This window comes from Haemaphysalis longicornis, unplaced genomic scaffold, assembly GCF_048455015.1.
Source record: "Haemaphysalis longicornis isolate Haplotype H1 unplaced genomic scaffold, Haemaphysalis longicornis Haplotype H1 scaffold_8, whole genome shotgun sequence".
Lineage (NCBI taxonomy): Eukaryota > Metazoa > Arthropoda > Arachnida > Ixodida > Ixodidae > Haemaphysalis > Haemaphysalis longicornis.
Genome location: NW_027526445.1, coordinates 72,550,979 through 72,568,243, shown reverse-complemented (window position 1 = coordinate 72,568,243; position 17,265 = coordinate 72,550,979). Strand labels below are relative to the sequence as shown.

Here is a 17,265-nt window from a genome sequence, read left to right as displayed (position 1 = left end):
CCACGCGAACCGCGTTTAATTCCGCCTATTGAAGTTAGTCATGACAGCGCACCGTATTTCGTTGCGACATGTTGCCCGGCCGCCGTGCATGGGTGCAGGCATAAAGCTCGGGCCAGTAACTGCGTATTAAACGTGTGTGTTGTCATCATTTCGAACGTTTGGTGAACGCAGAGTCGTGCATATTTTGTGTACACTTGTGCGAAATGTTTTAGGTCCGTAGTTCTAGAACGCTGTGTCCTGGGTGCGCGCCACCTTAGGTGTTAAAAACCCTGCTCAATTTCAGCTACCCTCGACTTTTGTGGGCGTCCGAATAGGGCGTCATCCTCGTTCACGCATGTCATTCGAGAATGTGTTCGCATTTAACGAATTAAGGTGCTGCTTTTCCTGATGGTATTCACATCTCGCTCCTTTGTCATTTTGGGCGATTTTTTGTTCGCCCTCAATGTCGTTCGCGGCACCCGTGGCGTCATCTAGCCGCCGCTCCTTGAAACGGCGCAGCCAAGCAGAAGTTTGGCGGAAAGTTCAAAAATATTAAAGAAGTTAGGATTAATGAGCCCTGTCCAGTGGACGTTTTTAAATTAGACGAAAAAAATTTGGCACATTTATGGCCCAGGCAATGGGTTTGACCTTATTTTGTGAAGACAAAAACAAAAAAATCTGGCCCATGTGCGCAGTTTAGGCAATTTGACAAATTATTGAAGAAAAAGCGAGTTGTGCTTTGTGAATGATGTCTTTATCTTCAAGTGGATGGAGTGAACTCATAGCTGTGTTGACCATTCTTATTTTCTGAAACGGCTACATGTGAAAGTAGTGTATATGTTTCCAACGAAGTCCCTTCTGTAGTGCTTTTGGTTTGTGGGTAGCAATGTGTGTCTGGTGGGTTCTTGACGTGTTCGCTTTGCAGCAAATGCTTAACATAAGTGCGATGCCCTACAGTGCAAACAAAAAATAAGAACGATGTGTAAAGGTAAATTGAAAGGTCCAAAAGCAATGCTGTGGTATGACTGTGACTACTGTATATTTGGTGCCTCTGATCCTTCCCTTTGCCAAATAACACCAAGAGTGCAAGTATGCTTAAAGAAAAATTCAGAGGAAATACCTTCACTCTGTTCTTGGTACGTTGTGCACTTACAGCAAACAGACAGCACAAGCTAGTGAGAAATATAAGCCTGTTTATTTGATTATTGGAGCTTCAGAACATGTATAATCTTTCATTCTTTTCTTAAAAGTGCAGAAGTGGTTACTGTGGGTGGGGAAGTTCTTTTGTTTCAGTGTTTGTAATTTTTTGGGAGAGCTGTAAATGTAATGTTGATAGCTTGGAAAAAAAAGCGTAGTGAAACTGACTGAGAAGGTTCTTCCATGCCTGTTAGGTCGATCGGAGCCCTGTCAGTGGTGGTACAATAAGCTCCGGTTGATGTGGCAGGTGGGGCAATGGTCAAGTTCACCGAGATTTGTCTGAAAAATAGAAGAATTGGAGATGCGGTTGGTACAGTGAAAGGAACAAAGGGCTTTGCACAGCTATTTACGGTAAGCTACAGAGCACGTGAGTAATGAAATAACAACTTCGAACTACCAAGTCTAGCTCCAAGTGCACATAAATGACTTGAGCACCTCGAACTCCAAGTCCAACTCTCTAGCTATGGGTACACACAAATCGCCCCAGCAACATCGGACGAGAATCGGCTTTTCTCCGAGACCCCTCTAGCTTTCAAACATGCATACGAATCACCCACTGCTGATATAAAAACGCTTCTCGCCGTCGTATGGTGTTAAAAGATTTTGGTGTCTTTGCCCTTTGGGGAATGTGTGGTAGCACAGGTTTCAACTGCGCTTATTTAAAGCAACATGGTAGGTTTTCTCATTCCTAAGCCACTTGTGCATTCTCAGGGAATGACCCCTCGAGTGACCCTGCAGCCAGTGTCATTTTTGCAGTATCAGCCACAGTTTCAGGTCCGTGAATTATGGCGGATAATGTCATAATTAGTTCCTGAATTGCCATCTGTTGTCAGTACATGGACTTCTACCAGAGAAGTGTGGTTACATAAAAACAGCTGTTACTTGTTCAAGTTGAGGCTTGTACTAGTGGGTTTTTGATTGCAAACAGAGAATAACAGCTCAAAGTTTAAAGAATGAACATAGCGCTGTATTTTATGTTGCCGAATGTCGCTCTACTCTCTTGTTTCTGTTCCTCGTGTTTCACCAGAATTATCCTGGAACAAAAACGTTTCGCTACTCCGAAGGCTACTCAACCGTGGGCACTTTTATCTGGGCCGGTATCACAGATAGTTAGCATTGTGGTATTGATGCTGATAACATGAGGTGGCTGCTCCAAAGCCATTTCAGCAGCATCACAAAGCCACCGTGAACTGGACAGCCTTGTGTTCGTTACAGAAATCTCTAGCCTTTCGTGTGTTTTGTTTGTTGTGCTCGTTCATTCTGCCCCGCAGTCGTAACTGTCACGATTGGTTTTTCAGTTGCTTTGATTCGGATAATTTCATTAGAGACGCATAACGATTTTTTTAATGGGCAAGAAAGAAACCAGCGCACACAGTGCTGTCCACAAACGAAAAGCGTGACAAAAGGGGCACGTGTGTTTTACTTCATCTTTCATAATTCTTGAAAGAAAGCGCAATGCCGTATTTGCCGATTCTAAGCGCCCTCCCCTACTTTCGGGGAAAACTGGAAAAAAGTTTGCATGCCAATCTAAGCGCCCCATTTTCCACACAACCATCACAATGTGGATATCGGCAGTGGGCCCAAGTTGACGTTTTGGTCGGGTCATTTATGAAGGGTTAAATTACAAACCACATCAATAGAACAGACCACCTGCTGTGGAGTACTGAGAGCGGGGGCCATAGCGGCACAACAGAAAAGAACAGTAATGAGGGCAACATAGGCGGTGGGTTCACTGTAGGTACGTCTTTTCTTTTGAATGCTTGCCAGATCAAGCATTATTCCTTGCACCTGTCTCGTCGATATATAGCGTGGAAAAAAAAAAGTGGCAAAGAGGGGGGTAATTATGTTTTTCGAATCTAGGCACCCCCCTGACTTTGGCCATTGCAATTGTGGAGAAAAGGGGGTACTTAGAACCAAGTACACACAATATATCTGTAAGTTCATTTATTTCACAACCTTTAAGGCCCCCAGGGAGTGTATTACATGGGGTGAATGTTACATTGGTCTTACAGAGGACAGTGCATAAATGTGAATATAACACAAAAGATGGCAATAAAATACATTACAGTCAAACTGTTAAATAAAAAAAAACACCAACAAAACTGTAGAAACCAGGTAAACAAAAGAAAATAAAAAACACCAGAAACGAAATAAAAATAGTGATCAGTGCACTATGTCACAAACTGACATCACTGAGACATTATTTACTGGTGCATGGAGGAAAAGAAAGAGATATAAAGTTTACAAATGAGGCAGTGAAATTTTATATGAGGCATGCACGTTACCGTGCTGGGCATCTGTTAATTTCGAGCATTTGTTTCTGTGACAGTGTGCGATGGCAGGTTATTCCAGTCTGTCATGGTGCGGGGTATAAATTATTAAGCAAATGCGAGGGAATGACATGCAATGCATTTGACTATACAATCCAAAAAAGTGGCTGAAGGTTCTCACACGAAGTCATTATGAAAGGGCATCTGATTGTAAAGCTTATGAAATAGTGTTAAATGAGGTACACAACAATGATGGGATGAGGCCTCAAGCTCAGCATTATTGTTTAATGCTTGTTAAACTGGCATGTTGTGAATAATACGTGCACAGCTCGGTTCTACAGAGCTGCCAAGTCGGTTATTAGGTATGCTTGGTGAGGATCCCAAATGGCTAATGCGTACTCTATTTTGCAGCATAGTAGTGTTGTGTAACACAATTTGCACAAATGTGCAGGAGCATTTTTGAGGTTACGTTTAAGAAAACCAAGAAAACAGTTTGCGGATGCAAAAATGTGGTTAATGTAGTTATTCCCAATTAGGTGTACGCCAAGGTATTTGTAGGGGGAAGCTTGTCCACAGGTTGTCGTGTAATATGCGAAATGTTGAAGTTTCGGGTGCCTTATTAGTAAAAGACTAATTTTGTTTTAGGAAGATTTATGCGTATTGCCAGGTGAGGACCATGCATTTCTTGCATTTAGGTCAATCTGAAGAATGCCACGGTCAGAGTTCATGAAAATTATCCAGTCACCGGCAAATAGTCTGATATTAAATTTGACGCCATCTGGTATATTATTAACGTATGTTAGGAAGAGTAAAGGCCCAAGCACACTACCCTGCGGTACACCAGATGCTACAGGAACTACAGATTAGTTGATTGTTAATTGATGTAAATTGCATCCTATTAGAAAGAATTTTATCGTTGTGACAACAGAAGGGTGGATTTTAAGTTGCGTTAGCTGATGGATAAGTCTACGGTGAGGGACACATTCAAATGCTTTTGCAAGATCAAGGAAGATTGCATGTACTTTTTTTCTGGCATCTGTTGATGAGTATAGGTCGTGAAATAAGTCAGCGAGTACAGTGTCACATGAATGGTCTGTGCAAAAACCCTCTGTTTTTTGAGGTAGTAAAATATGCTTGATTAATTTAGGAATAGTACTTGTTAAAGAAATTGGCTGATAGTTGAGGGTGGGGAACAACCAGCTGATTTGAAGATTGGCACTACCCTGCCCACTGTCCAATTGTGGGGTACTACGCCTGTTGATAGTGAGTGCGAAAATAGGGCTGACAATATTGGGACATCACATATAGGGACATTACTAGGGCTATATTTTTTAGGATTGTTTTATTTAAGCCACTATGGTCAGCGGAGGATGAAACATTAAGCTTAGTAAGTAGGAAATGAATTCCAGAATCGCTGATTATTTCTGCCGTAAATGAACTAGTGCGAGTGCATGTGCAGGATTGACACGTGAATCCTGCACACGCAACATGCACACATGAATACCGATGAAAATGTTTGTTTACACTTCACTTTCACAGGTAGCATTTTGAAAAAGAAAAGGGGTGGTTCTTGCCTACAGGTATTGAAAATCTTGATTGATTGACAAGGTTGGTATAATTAGAGAGGTTTAGCATATCGTTACCGTGTTTCGTTACTGCTTACCGTGTTTTCGGGAGTCGACTGCGCAGCGCGAGACTTACCGCGAACGATAACTCACCGGCACAGGCTTTACCGTCGACAGCGGCTTCCGGTAACACGGTAAACGGTAACGCAAACACGGTAACGATATGCTAAAACTGCCTATTATGCATACTTTCAATTTTGTACTTGAGACAACAGCTAGAAAGCTGAAATTTGACACAAAAAGTGGAAATGACTCAAGTAATACATGTAACAGAATCCAAGTTCACATTTAAAGCTCCCGACGCATAGTGACCAAATTCGAAAATAAATATTTCGTTTACGAAGGAGAGAGAGAGAGAGAATGCTCTTTAATGTGAACTGGTGAGGTCAGCCCTGCTAGGGACAAGGCTTGCTACACCAGATGGGGGGTGACTACGTTGATGAGTGGTGCGTATCAGACATCAGGGTTACAGTAGGAAGAAAACAAACATGAAGCGTTAAAAAAATGAAAAAAAAGGGACAAGAAAAACAAGAGATTGCTGCCAACAGAGTCCGGACAAAAAAAAAATACAATTGAAAAGAAAATCGTTAATGGAAACACTCAAACAAAATGAAAAGTAAACGACGGGAAAAAAAGTAACAACACCAACCCAAGAAATATTGTGACACACTAGCTCTGTCTCTGATTTAGAGAGATTTGTCCAGTTCAGTCTCTCGTAGGAACTGGAGCAGTAATAATTTGGCAAAGTGTCTGTGCACTGTTAGGGGACGAGTGTCAGATTAAAAATGTCGACTAGACGTACACGTAGTTTATTTTGAATGAAATTACATAGGTGTATGCTCTACAGGTATTCACGTCTGCATTTTCTGATTGCAAGGCGACCAAGTGAAATTTGAGTGCGCAGACGGCGGGATATCCAGCTTGTTTACTGCACTGTATTCGGGTCAAGGTGTTGAGCGAGCGTCAGTGCCAGTTTTGGTTGGTCTGTCGCCTCGGGGTTCAAACCCGCCTAACATGTCGCCCGACAAGTTTACGCTTGCACAGGTTCACACTTCGTCGTTCACTGAAATCGTGCCGATGTGCAGGCACGCAAGCTGACAGCGGAGTGCCTTGCAGGCTAGCTACCGGCTACTCCGGTTTCGCTTTCGAAATAGTTTCCGATCAGACGAAGCATGCTGTTTGAAGCGGTAATGCTGCAGTCGCAACTGTCCTTGCCGATCGTCTGTCTCTGTCTGTCTGTCCATATCTGAAGCTCCTAACAAGATTATATGGATCAGCTAAAGCTTCAAGTTAACTTCATTTGAAAATAAATATTGCATTCACAAAGTACAACCTTTTCCCTGTATTTGCCAAACTGCCACAGTCAGAGGACGAAGGCCAGAGACGTAGGGAATTGGTTTTTGTCCTGGGTACATTTTTTAATACAAAAGAAAGTCAAACCTGTATTTTCGGAGTACAACTGTATCATTTTTTTTTCGCCTCATCTAGAAATGTCGACAGGACATGGTGGTTGGCCGAACTTTAATGAAGTTATCCAGGTGTATGCTCAACTGGGCTTCGCGTTTTCTTTTTGCGATGAGAGAGAAACATAGCCGTTTATTTAGTGAAAAGTCAGTTCATTTTCTGGCGAAACTGACGCCTTCTTCTTTCTGTTGGCGCGTAACGAGTACGGAAAGTTAAATTTCAGTGCGCAGACGCTGCGATGTTGCTTGTTTACATTCTGGCCAAGGTGGTCAAGCTGGACAGCGGGGCTAGGAGTTACTTTAGCTGCGCGTGTGCATAGTTTACTCTCGTACAGGTCCACGCTTCCTTCACACGGTATTAGAGCGGCCGTGCGTTAAAACCGTGCCATGAGCAGACACGCAAGCTGACAGCGGAGTGCCTTGCAGGCTACCGGCGACTCCGGCGGTTTCGCTTTCGAATTAGTTTCCGATCAAACGAAGCACGACGTTTGAAGAGGTAATGCTGCAATCGCAACTGTCCTTGCCGATCGCCTGTCCCGTGAATGCATTGTGCAGTACGAACATGAGTACGAACCTCTGTCGTCGGCGGCCATGTTGACGGCGTACGGGGGCGTCGACGTCCGGTCTCCGGTCGCGTCCGCTCTGGTTTCGTTTCATTATAGTGGGTGGGTTTCGTCTGCTGCGTTAATTAGCGATTTTAAATTTTTATTTAATGAAAGAAAAATGCAACACCTGTTGCATCGGCGGGGCGATCGACGTATTCCGTGCCGGCCAGGCGGGGCGCCGTGGGGGGGCTGCTCGTTGTCGAACTTCGGTTCGCCTTTTCGCAGACTGGCCTCTTTAATAATAATTTAGCGACATAAAGCGACATTTAACGCGCATTTTTAACTAAAAGGTGCGTGCAACAGAGTCGGCGTCACCCGCGCAGGGCGGCCTGCTCGCGGCGGAGCCTCGCTCGGCGAGTTGGTTTCGCTTTCGCCTGGCCGGCCCATCGGGGCTCGTCGGCTGGTACTTTTCGAAGGGTTCTAACCCCGGTGCAAACAGTGGTTATCGCTTCTCGGCCTTTTGGCTAAGATCAAAGTGTAGTATCTGTTCTTATCAGCTTAATATCTGATACGGGTCCTATTTGGACCCAAGATATTAAACTTATTTTTGGAATGCGGCGGAGTGCTTGAGGCTTGCCTCACCTCCGCCACGGGTTGGCCCGGTATTGCACTGCCTCCGGGATCGGCCCACTCACCCCCACCACGGGGGTGAGACCTTTACTAATCCAAAATCAGACCTGAAAACCGCACCACTGGGCGCGTAAATTGTGTCCGGCTGCGACCAGATGCACGAGCGCGAGTCGTTGTGGGAGCACGAAACTTGCGATTGTCTCGCTTGCGCCGGCATGACTGCAGGTAGCCGCTAAGGTTTACCGCTTGAGCGGAGTGCTGTTTAACGTGGTTTTCGAGCCCATCGAACGAGCCGTGCAAGTTGGTGCAGGAGAGCGCATGAAACTGGCATACGCCGACGGCTTAATACCGATCGCCGAAGACCCGGACACACTTTAATACAGAATTAATGTTGTCGCAACAACTTGTACTGGCCCTAAATCTTGCAAAATGCCCATCGGTGTACATTCATGGTGCAAGGTACAGCTCTGGAGAGTCCAGCCAAGTGCTGGTCGCCTCCCGAGCTCTGGCAGTCGCGGCCACCCTTCTCGCAAACCGGGTTATCTAAATAGTTTTGTTCTATCTCTATCTCTCTCTCTTAGCTTGGCTGCAGTTAGAGGGGCCATGCAGACAAAACACCAGTTTGGTTCATTTGAAAGATTGCTTTTTTAGAATCACACTGATACCACTTTTAACGTAAACATGTAAGCTATTTAATTACGAAGAAAGGGAATGGTCATGCCACCCACTAGATCATTTTTTACACTATAACCTTAATATGCCCAGCTGTGTGATTGGCTGAGGCCGGCAAAAGCAAATGCAGCTTAGGCAGGACTTATAAGCTAGCAGAACGAACTGTTTTCGCTTAAGTGTAATGCATATTCATTTTGTAGCAGTAAGAATGGTTGGGTAAACAATGGAAGTTGCAAAAGTACACATAAACATAGAAGTACTGATGCATGCTACTGTTGGTACTATGCGCAGAATGCTTCTTGTAGCTGCACAGCAGTCCGGCACTTTGGGGTTGTCTGATACGACACTGTCCGATTGGCATAAGTGGCGGTGGTGTCTGACGTGACCCTGTTAGTTGAGCATACCCCAGGTTTCATGAAACGATCACTTCCGATCGCACCAAAAACAAGCCAGGTGGAAATATGGTTAGAAACGAAGAGAGGCGGGCAGCGGTACTGCATAGTATGGTGGCACCATTTAGGAGGACTGACGGTGAGTGAGGCGTTTTGGAGTCCATTGCAGACGTAATGGCGTACATGCATTCACTTTCAGACGTGTCCTTGTTGCGTCATCGCAGACGTCATGCAACACATGATTTGGCCGGAGAATACAAATTGTAACTTAAATTGATTAATTTCTTAATGAATAAAGCGTTTGTTGCCAGACAAGCGCTGGGGGCGCTGTAAATAACCAAATATTTCAAATAAAACAGACTTGTATTTTGTCTGCATGGCCCCTTTGAATAGTAGAGATACAGGGTGTTGCGACGATAATTGGAACACTTTAAAATTTTTTTCTGAGGGGACCGCCGCTCTGTTCGCGCTCAAATTTGCCACGAAGGTCGCATTTTGTGGTCTATTTTGTTTGATACCGAGAACAAAGATGGCACTTACCTGTGTATTCTGAAAATAAATAAAAACGATTTTCGCCTATGGGAAAATGACGGTTGATTTGGACGGGCGAGCCAGCGCAAGTTGATGTTGGAACGACGGAACCACCTGCAGACTGAAATGCACGTTTGGGATTCACGTACGGAGCCAAATGGTGCAGCAGACGATCAGAAAATGACCTAGAAATGAGCTAGCAGACGGTCATAAAACCCGGTTTTCGGGCTCGCACGTCCAAATCGCCGCCATTTTCCCATAGGCGAAAATCGTTTTTATTTATTTTCAGGATAAATAGGCCAGTACTGCTGTTGTTCCCGGTGTCAAACAAAATAGACCACAAAATGCGACCTCTGTGTGAAGTTCGAGCGTGAACAGAGCGGCGGTTCGCTCAGGAAAAAAAATTTAAAGTGTTCCAATTACCGTCGCAACACACTGTATGTTTTTATTTTTTAACATGAGGCAATCACTTGCTGCAGATTTTCAGTTGAGCCCATTTAGAAAGGGACTTTGGTTAAAGCAACATTTTACAAAACAAACCTACTAAGACATTTTATTTGGAAGAGTTGATGCGAACTTAAAATCTGTGTGAAATGGATAACATTTAGTACAGCGGAAGTGTATGATATTTTGGATCAGTGAAACCTTCCTGATCGTGTGACAAGCAAGTGTAAACATTGGAGCTGTATACCATTCATGTGTCTACAATGCTTGTAGAACCAAAACACGTCACGATAAAATCTGCTGAGGCAGGACTTTGGGAAGAAATCCGGCAGTTCTTTGGTGCCAGAAGATAATCAGTTTCAAGTAATGTTTTGCCATGACATTCAAATTTTTTTATTTCTGATATTTTTTAATACTCCTATTTAAGGCTAAGTATACTTTTCTACAATACGCTGCTGTAATTAAGGCTAAATGCTTTGCTTTGTAGATTGTGAATGCAATTTCGAGCCTGTAGTCGTGTAAATTAATTGTGCATGGAGATAAATTGAAAGCAATGTGCAATGGCACCAATGAAAGTGTGTTAACCTCAATATCCCGGGCTATTAATATAGTATTTGTTTCGATGTCAGTACAGATATTTTAACATCAGGCAATGTTGAAATACCCAGAAAGGATGGTGTGTGTAATTAAATAAAAATAAAATACAATATTCTTTTTAAAAAGGCTGTAAGTGCATGCCAATGTGATCTAAAATGAACACTCAGAAGTCTAATTCCTAATCACGATGTTTTACTTTTTTTGTGATGCAGCATGGCCAACCTGCAGAAAATGCCCTGCATGCCGGCATGTTCGTGCTGACTGTTCCTTGGTATCTGCATGCAGTCCTGTCTCCAGACATTGCTGATGCCATCTACTGACAGAGACTGCCTAACCTGGACGAAGCATCTGTTAGTTACAGACCAGAAGGAAGTGAGTAGGACTGCTGAAGCTTTGCATTGAATGCAAACTCATTGTCTTCAGGTGAACTAGACATCTCTCTGGGAAATGGAAAGAAGTAAAAGTGAGCTACAGAAGAAGCTTTTCAGGTGCAAAAAAAAATGGGGTTAGCTGAAAGACAAGCTACGAAGCTGGAACCTTGAATCTTGCCACTGACCACTAACTTGCACTTACTGAGTACTGAGCGATTTTTGAAAAACTGTTCACGCTTGAATAAGCAGTGTCATGTGTGGAGTGCCGACACGGTGAAGAATGCACTAAAAGTTAATTCTGCTCATGGGGAAGTGGCCCAAAGCCGTTCCTTTTTTCTAACCAAGGTAGCGTGGCCATACCATTGTTACCACCCTGAAACCAAAGCGCAGCATGTGGAGTCCTGAGACTTGAGTCTGCATTCCTTAGACTGGGGCTGCCCATGCCACGGTGACTACTGATGTGGTGGCTGCTGTTCTTTTGAGCAGTCGACTGTCACCGTTGAAGCTACAGAGAGAGCGAATTTTTCAGAAGACAAATGATTCCCAGTGTGTCTCTGTGCGTGTTTTGGGGAACAGGTGTGTAAATGAGAGTGCAACTTTCAGCAGCCCGGCATGGTGGCTCTTTGTTCAGGGAGAACATGGGAACTGGATCCATGTTGGGGATCTTGCCACTGTTGAGTCATTCCCCTAGACTGCGGTGGCAGGGGCTCTTTCTTGTGCACACTTTGTTCTCTAGACTGCAGTGAAGGATGCTGTGGCAAAGGTTCGCCTTCAGGCAGTTGTTCTTAGATACTTTAAAGGCCAACTGCACTTAAATTTTCGTCAATGCAAAAACAGTGTCACCTAATAGTACTCATAAAAAGAATACGAAATGCAAAATACTACGTTTCAAACAGGAAGTGAGCGACGCAAATGCCTCACGGCATTGGCGTTTTAGAACCGAAACTGAATAGAAAAGGCAGCCATTACCGGCGGTCGGACATGACGTACGTGATGGAACGAAAGCGGCCGCGCTAGAACCGGCGGCCGCTCAGAGCTGCCTTCAAATGTGCGTGGAAGCTTCACGTTTCGCACTGTTATTTCCACAGAAAAACTTCCACGAATGTTTGCCCAGGATAATGGTGTGAGGCGCAGTTCCAAGATCGCATTGCTATCAATCAAAATGAAGTAGACCTTACAACAGTTATTTTAACATCAGAATAACTGCCGTTGTAGCAATCCTTGGCATTGCGAGTAAAAAAGTGGGCCCTGATTTACAAAGCTAGTTGTTTGTACGATATCGAAAAGCAGCTTTGGTTAGCCGGCGTCTCGGCGATCCCATCGCTCTCTTTGATGGGAGCAAACCGCACGCGGACGAGATCAATCACTATTTTTACTGTACGTTACGTGCAAGCAGCTTTGTGAATATCACCCCGTAGTTTTCGCCTTGCTGCACACCAAAAATCGAATTATAAAAGGGATCTAAAACAATAAGCCACCTTCCACAGCTAAATGATGCGCTAAAACGAAAAAAATTACCTATCTACCACTGTTTTCTACTTTCACCCAGACATGGGCTGTTGAAAACATTTTACTTTCTAGTAAACTAAATCTAGCGCTCTACAAAAGCAAATACCTTATTTTGGGAATTGAAAAAATATCTAGTTTATTGTTTATGAGCGGAGCAGTTTTGTTAGCTTTCGCACTTCGCGAAGACGATGGCCGATATTTGTGCGGATGTATTTGTTACCACGAGCAAGCCATGAACTTGGTGCTTAGAGGTGTCTGAATAGGCATTTATGTGTCTTATTGCAATGAGCAGCACAAAGGCTTCAGGATACTTTCCTGGCACTGTGACTGCCAAGGAAGCATAAACATTATTTTTCAACACATGTAACATTTTCTTTGCAATGAATACTACCAGCAATACAATTCTCTTGGAAGCCAGGGATGTGCAGAAATTACTTACGTCAATAATTGACCCAATCAATTGTGTTTAGTGTCAAAGCATGTTAAGTGCCAAAAAGTGAATTATAATCAAAATGCGTAGCGCTGTTTTGAATTTTCCGGGTTTTGGTTTTCCTTGTGTCGAAAAATACCCCAACTAAAATGTATTTCTTGTTTCTGCGACATTGAATGAAGGCGGTTTCACTGTATGTGGGTTTGACTATATCCTCGAGGGCAGTGCGAACACTTGCCATGGGCAGCATTCATGTCACACCCCACATATCTGGGGAAGTGCGAGAGTTAAGAGAGCGGAAAATGTTTATTTTGTGAATTGCATCCTGCAGGTGCCGCAGGCATTCATGGCTGACAATTTCGCAGCAGAAAAAGCAGCGTTGTGCACTACCTGGTCTGAAGACATCCAGCTTCTCTGCCTCTTCCACGTGGCCCCAAGCAAACCGCAGTAATGTCAGTCCAGACGAGAGGTGGGAGCTGATGACGGCATTTCAAAAGGTGGGTTCAGTTATTTTGCTATTGTATCAGTGTAGCAGCACAACAGTAAGTTTTTTGTGCTGGTGCAGCTGCATTGAGGGTAAAAGTTGAGTTGTTATAAACCATGTTTGTGGAGGTGCAATTTCTTGTGAATTTGTTAGAGTATTTGGGAGTGCATTCTAGAAAGCTAATAGTATTGATGGGACCGAAAGCGTGACTTCGCACAGCAATGCTGTTTGCATCTGTGAACTGGGGGGCAGTGGGGCCAGAGCACAGATTCACTGGCTCATGGCAGGACGACCAGTTCACGAGCAGTGCTGCAGTTTCCCCATGTGCTTAAAATGATCTGCTGTGTACTTGGAGCTACTAACATACCGTATTTTCCGGCCTATAAGTCGCACCTTTGTATAAGTCGCACCTACTCAAAATGACAGTTTGTCAAAAAAAAACGTATATAAGTTGCACCGGTGTATAAGACGCACCGGTGTACAAGATGCTCTTGTTCATTAGAAAAACTCGTGGTGAATCAAATCGTTAGAAAGTACGGCGAAAGTACGTGGTTGCGGCGGCGGCCGCCAATGAACGCATCCCCCGGTAAGGAGGCTAGATACGTGCATCTACCTTCCGAAGTCTATACAGAACAAACTTCCCAAAAATGGTTTATTGATGCGCATACAGATGGCATGTACTTACAGACGGCATTTAGGCAAAACCATCGAAGTCTTCTTCCTCCGACTCGCTAACAAAGAATTCAGCAACTTCAAGTGGGAGTTCCGCCGGCGCGTCACTGTCGTCCTCCAACTCACTGATATCTTCTTCGCCAACCTCATAACCACTCACGGACCGGATCGCTCCGGCCTTTATGAACCCGGCTACAACTGTTTTTGTAGAAATAGTCCCAAGAGTCGGACACCCACTTGGCCACCTCTCCAAACGTCGCGCGTCTCTTGCGTGCTGTCGTAAATCAGCGCCTACACCGTGATCAGCGCAATAAAGGTGTCATAACGAACGGAACTGATGCGAACTGAAGCGGCCCGAAAATCGAAACTTATCAGCAAGCTGTCATTTTAAAAATTAGCATCACGTTTACCTCCTTTGAAGTAACTCTGTAATAATTTATCAGCTGCATTTTATTTTTGCTACCTAGTTTGATGTTACTTTGAAATTATTATAACTGTAGTTACTGCGCACAGCAGAAAGTGGCGCGCGGTTGTCGCAGGCCATTATCATTGTTTTTGACTAGAAAAAGCTGCAAATTCTTTTGTTTAACGTCCCAAGGCGACATATGAGCTATGAGAAACGCCGTAGCGGTGGGCTTCGGATTTATTTAGACCATAGAGCTGTGTTTCTTAACGTGCGCTGGCCACACGCGGCCGCGCGAAACGGATTTATTCCTTATGTAATTCACACCGGTAGATAAGACGCACCAACGAAAATTTCAGAAAAAAACCGCGACTTATACACCGGAAAATACGCTATTCTTCCCCACCTTTATCCATTCACACGTTTTTTTGTATCCTAAAAGTGCACAAAGTTTGCCTTGGTCCCCTTACAAGTATGTCAACCCACCACGGGAATAAGCAAGTTCGTGAAAGTTACAGCATCTTATTGTGGGGTGAACAACTGAGCAACACTGCTAGTGAACAACACTGGTTCAGGTATATGTATCGTGACTCGGTGGCCAAGGCATTGTACTCTTGAGCAGAAAGGTTTTAGTTTGAAACAGACTGCGGTGGCCAATTTTTGGGTCAAGGAAAAAATGAAAATGTTTACGCGTTGAGGTGCCAGCATGCATAATAATTCGTCAGGTGGTCTAAACTAAGTCGTAGCCTCCCAGTGGATTGCATAACTCAAATTAAAATATATTTGCAAACTGTTTTCTGCTTTAACCTTGTCACAATCAACTGTATTTGTGAGCCAAGTCTGGTCACTATTTTTTATGAGTAACATTAATTGTAATTGCCATATGCATGCTTCCCGAAACAGGGCTTGTATTGATTTGGCGGTGTTGGGCTCGGAGCAGGAACATGATTTCTGATCTTCTTTGAAGAAAGATCCGAGGTAAACAACGTGGAGTTAATCTTATTTAGCTGACCCTCTGCCTCAAAATTTATTTCTACATACCTATTTTTACCAGGTGTCAGGCTAGGAGACACAATCTCTTTCAAATGTATTAGGTCTGTCTGGAGGGGGCATTTAGTCAACTGAAAAAAAAAAAGGATTGTGGGTTATAATCAACATATTCATCGTCTTGGTCTGCTAAGTGTGGCTTATCGCAGAGGATGTTCGGATGCAAACCCAGTTATTGCCAACCGTTTTAGATTATCAGGTGACATTTTCTTATGGAGTCAGTCCCACTGGGTTCAGGCAAAATATCTCAAAATGAGTACTTGGTGGCTTGGTTGGAAATAAGAAGAAAGAATTCGAAGGCAATGCTAACTGACATGCAAAGAGATGCCCATTCAGGATACATAATGCGGTACACTGGAACAGGGAGGAGTATATGATCATTTAAGTATTTCGGGAAAATTGTTGTTGCTGATCTAATTGAATCATGATAACGAAATAAGGTGGATAATTATTATGGGCTGGCTGCATTCGGAAAGTATACCAAGATGTTCTGCAGCAAGCTACCTTTGTCATTAAAAACTCACCCAACCACATCAAAGGAGTACTGACACGAAATTTTCGTGTAAGGTTTTTTTTGCTACTATGGGTGCCTATTAGCCCATTAATCATAGAATGGCACATTAGGCGGTCGATCACAGCATAAAAAATCATTTGCAGCGTCATTTATTTGTGTCAGTTTCGGTTTTGACAAAACGAACGCCGAGCGGCTACCATGACAGGAGGTAGCACCTGACGTCGCCATTCTTGTTGCACCGCTGCCAGTCTAGACGTGCGCGCGAGCGAGCGCACGCGCTTGCCCAGGCCGGCTGAGGACTTCACCATCCCTGCGCGCCCGGGCAGCATGACATCAGTCCCAAAACCATGACGTATACACACAGTGTAGCAGCGCGCGCCAACTGCAGCCAGCGCGTCTGGTACGTCACGGGAGCCCCGACGTCGGCAGTTGGGTCAAGTTGCAGATGTCATGTCAGCCCGCTCTGGGCTTTCTCGTGCGGGCAGAGATTAAAATGGATTTAAATTATGTTATACTGGACAATTACTGTTGAAACTTGCTGGGAGATATCTCGTGATAAAAAGGAAGCATTTTACATAGTTATCTCAGCTTTGTAATTTCGTGTCGCTATTCGTTTAACGGTGCAAGGTACAGCCACACCTCGGATGGATGACTTTGGAGACCACAAGTTCCTAGGTCGTCCTGTCGGGTTCCGTGTGCTGCCACTGGAGCCCTCCCTTAACGATGCGATCGACCTCAGCAAGAGCGTGCTAACAGTGATGCTTGTGCCCTGGCAAGGTATCAATGCTCTGGAGACCTTTCTCTCTCTAGACCCGCCGCGGTGGCTCAGTGGCTAAGGCGTTGCGCTGGTGAGCACGAGGTCGCGGGTTCGATTCCCGGCCGCGGCGGCCGCTTTTCTGATGGAGGCGAAAAGCAAAAACGCCCGTGTACGAGATTTCGGCGCACGATAAAGATCCCCAGGTGGTCAAAATTAATCCGGAGCCCCCCACTACGACGCACCTCATCGCCTGCGTTGCGTCGGCGCGTTAAACCCCACAATCAATCAAATCAATCAAATCCTTTCTCTCTCCACAGTGGGCACCCTGGGTGAGGATAGCTGGAAGAGACTAGGCGATGCCCTTCGACCGCCGATCAAGGGCATCGTATACGTCCCTGCAAACGTTGTGAATGATTACTTGTATAGGAGCGCTGCTGCTGGAGCTGTTGGCAGCCCAGTAGCAGCCGAAGTGAGCAATGCGTGCCGGAGGGATATTGCGTTTAAGCTGTTGTCCTCCGCAGATGCGGAAGTGTGACAACTTGCCCTTGACGCAGTCTCGGAGGTGACCTCGGAGCGCCTGCGGAAGCCAGCCACTACCGAAGACATCGAGGCGTACCTCTGTGGCGAATTGGAGGGTGAATTCAGAGCAGCAGCCACACAAGTACACTCGATGTGGACTGAGGTGAGAAAAGCTTTGTGTTGGCTGAGCTTCTCCTGGACGGTACAAGCAGAC

General features: G+C 44.7%; 2 long non-coding RNA genes and 1 other non-coding gene across 4 annotated transcripts in view; 2 read left to right on the top strand and 1 right to left on the bottom strand.

Annotated features, from left to right (window-relative positions):
- LOC144149280 (uncharacterized) overlaps positions 1–17,265 on the top strand; it is an 89,394-nt gene that overhangs the window by 275 nt on the left and 71,854 nt on the right. For both annotated transcript variants that reach the window (XR_013318253.1, XR_013318254.1), the window contains exons 2-4: positions 10,558–10,717; positions 12,987–13,152; positions 17,087–17,214. This is a non-coding gene — a long non-coding RNA (uncharacterized LOC144149280). The remainder of the gene's footprint in view (positions 1–10,557; positions 10,718–12,986; positions 13,153–17,086; positions 17,215–17,265) is intronic.
- Positions 1,156–7,358, bottom strand: LOC144149076 (uncharacterized). Its single transcript, XR_013318171.1, has 2 exons — positions 7,109–7,358; positions 1,156–1,455 (listed from the first exon to the last, which is right to left on the bottom strand). It is a non-coding gene; the product is annotated as an uncharacterized LOC144149076 (long non-coding RNA).
- LOC144150394 (U2 spliceosomal RNA) lies at positions 7,584–7,775 on the top strand. Its single transcript, XR_013318544.1, has one exon. It is a non-coding gene; the product is annotated as a U2 spliceosomal RNA (small nuclear RNA).